This window comes from Vigna umbellata, chromosome 4 (genome assembly GCF_029865625.1).
Source record: "Vigna umbellata cultivar VRB3 chromosome 4, Vumbellata_1.0, whole genome shotgun sequence".
In the NCBI taxonomy this organism is placed as follows: domain Eukaryota; kingdom Viridiplantae; phylum Streptophyta; class Magnoliopsida; order Fabales; family Fabaceae; genus Vigna; species Vigna umbellata.
In genome coordinates this window covers 50,241,484-50,244,715 of record NC_142168.1, presented here as the reverse complement: position 1 = coordinate 50,244,715, position 3,232 = coordinate 50,241,484, and the positions used below count along the sequence as shown (strand labels likewise).

Here is a 3,232-nt window from a genome sequence, read left to right as displayed (position 1 = left end):
TAACCTTTGTTTCTTAATCTTTAATTTCTTGCTTGTCTTCTTGGATTTCTTAGTTTTGTCATAATTAAATTCTTTTTGCAAAGCCTTTCTTGTTTTTGGACCTTTTTATTGCTTTTATCCCTTGTTTCTTCTTGCACAATTTCGGCTTTGGTTACTTTGTGTGGTGTAGGTTCTCTTTGTGAGGTGATACAATATCTTAGAGGTAGCGTTCTAGGTGGTGGAGACCCAAAGGGAGCTTGAAGTCTAGAGTGGTCGCCAAAAAGAAAGGAGAGAAACACTTTGGGAGGTAGCTTTGATTTGGTTGTAATTTTTTTTTTAGCTTTGTAATCTTTCTTTTTTTTTCTCTTGTAACTAATGGCCTTATTAGGTGTCTTGGGGGAGTCTTTGGTGCTCAATCCCATCTCCTAATAAGAACCTTTATTTCTTAGTAATTTTCGTTTTTTTAGTTGGTTGGTTGGAGGAACCAAAGTTCTTCTAACTTAATCATTAGGCCGCATAACTAGTTTATTTGCTTTCTTTAATTGTGATAACTTAGTGTGCGTCAACTTTAATTTCAACTTTAGTTCCCTTTGAGAAATTTGGTTCAAGAGTACCTAAGGTAAAATTTGGCTAGGAAAGGCTTGGTATTTAAGAAATCCATTGTGATTCACCTCCCTTTCCTGGAAGTGAACTTGGGTGTCTTTTGCCTCCTTAAGTCTCTTAAGGAACTTTCATTGAAATTTAAGTATTTGTTTGTTGCATTGCATCTTTTTGAAAACCTTTAAGGATGTCTAAGACTAATTCCGATGAAATTGGAAATGACTCTATTGAGGATGTAAAACCCACTTTGAAAAATTTAGCAAACGAGCTAAAGTCACTTAAAATTTGGCAAAGGCAAGAAACCCTTCTCAAAGAAAAAGAAAGAATTGAAAGAGAACATTATCTTGCTAAGTTAGAAGAAGAACTTAGATTCCTTAATGAGAAACAGCAAAAAGCCCAAGAGGAAATAAAGAGAAGTAGGAGTCATACAAGGAGGAGTTCTAAAACTCCAACTCAACTCACACACCATGAGGTAGATAGTAGGCTTGCAAACTAATACTATCAACCTCACCCACATAGAATTCATGATAGATAGAACACTCCAAGAGAGGTTAGAGTAGACCTCCCCCATTTCCATGGTAAAGAAGATGTCGAGGCATACTTAGATTGGGAGATGAAAGTTGAACAACTCTTTGAGTGTCATCAAGTGAGTGAGGGGAGAAAGGTCACATTGGCCACATTGATTTTCCAAGGGAATGCCATGTATTGGTGAATCTCCCTTGTGAGAGACAGAAGACTCTCTAATTTTCCCCAAGTCACCTATTGGAATGACTTGAAAAGTGCCATGAGAAGAAGGCACATTCCCTCATACTATCATAGGGAGCTAATGGAAAAACTCCAAAGACTCCAACAAAGAGACATGAACATTGAGAGCTATAGGCAAAAGATGGAGCTCTACATGTTGAGGGCGGGAATTAGGGAGGAAGAAGAGACCACCATCTCTAGGTTTCTAAGTGGTCTTAATCTTGAGATTAGGGATAAAGTGAAATTGTTGCCCTACCAAGACTTAAATGACTTGGTACAAATTTGCATTAAGGTAGAGCAACAACTCTTAAGAAAAGGTTTGAAAGCTTTCCACTCTAACTCTAGTGTTAAGAAAGACTACAAGAGGGAGGGTAAGCAAGTGGTAGAAGAAGAACCCTCTAGGAATCTAGGGAGGGAGAAGGGAGAAGAAAAAGAAAAAGAAAGGCCAAGGGTGAGAACATCATCTCACACTCACACTAGTGAAATTAAGTGTTGCAAGTGTCTTGGTAGAGGTCACATTGCATCACAATGCCAAACCAAAAAGACCATGATCTTAAGGGGTATTGATTTATATAGTAGCCAAGATGAGGAAAGTGATAGTGAGAGTGAGAGAAGTGGTGCAAAGAAAGAAGAAGAAAGCCCAAGTAAGGATGTCCATCCTTGTGAGGGATAACTTCTTATGATAAGAAGGGTTCTCCATAATCAACCTAGTTCACAAGAGCACACACAAAAAGATAACATCTTCCACACTAGATGTAAAATCTTAGACAAAACATGTTCCTTGTTGTGGATAGTGGCTCATGTTCAAATTGTTGTAGCACTAGGTTGGTTAACAAGCTTGGATTAGCTACTTTTCCTCATCCTCAATCTTATAAACTTCAATGGATCCATGAGGACAAGGAATTAGAAGTTAATCAACAAGTGATGGTCAAGCTATCCATAGGGAATTATGAAGATAGTGTGCTATGTGATATAGTACCTATGGATGCTTGTCATATTTTATTAGGAAGGCCTTGGCTTTTTGATAGACAATATCTACATAATGGTCACACCAATGAAATAACCATCACTCACAATAAAAAGAAGTTTGTACTTCATCCTCTCACCTTCTCAAGTGGAAGAGGATCAAGCACAAATGACAAAGAAAATAGAAAAAGAAAGAGAAAAAGAAGAAGGTAAAAAGACAATAAAAGACACATTTTGCTCTAAGTGTCAAAGATGGTGCACAAGTCTCAAGAATGCCCCAACAAGAAAATTATGATGTTAAGGGCGAAAAGCTTGAGTAAAAGTGTAAAGGTCTCCTTTCCATCTTCCTCTAAAAGCATGGCAAGAAAAGACCCAAAGCATCATTGTGTGGGAAATAAAATTTTCAAGAAAAATGCTCCTACTTTCCAAGACCTTAATCATTCACTTGATTTAAGGTGTATACTTATTGGGAGCTACATCCTTCACGTACTCTCTATTATAACACTTGTTCTAAGTACTTGTGTTATAAAATGGATATTTGACCCTGGTGGAAAACTAAGGAAGAATTGAAGATTATGAAGAAAAGGAAGTTGCCTTTAGCCCATGTTGAAGATTTAAGGGCAAATCCTTTTCAAGAGGGAGGGGATGATGGCATACCCCTTCCCATAACCTAGGACATTAATGAAGTATTGGAGGCATTTATGAAAGATGGGCCTAGACTCTTTCTCTTAGGCCATCTTAAGTCATCATGAAGATTTAGTAGAGTAAGAATAATTTTGGGCCTTGAATTTTGGGCCCAGTAGTCTAGATTTTATTTGGGGCTTTGTATTATGAGCCAAGTAGTCTAGATTTTATTTGGGCTTGGTATTATGGGCCTCGTAGTGTAGCATTTCAATTGGGCCTTGTATTTTGTGCCAAGTAGAATAGGATTTTGACCAAACAA

At 37.5% G+C, this 3,232-nt stretch overlaps 1 pseudogene; it reads left to right on the top strand.

Moving 5' to 3' along the window:
• The first annotated feature begins 766 nt into the window (after positions 1-766).
• On the top strand, positions 767-2,584 carry LOC148200488 (uncharacterized; annotated as a pseudogene).
• Positions 2,585-3,232: the final 648 nt, after the last annotated feature.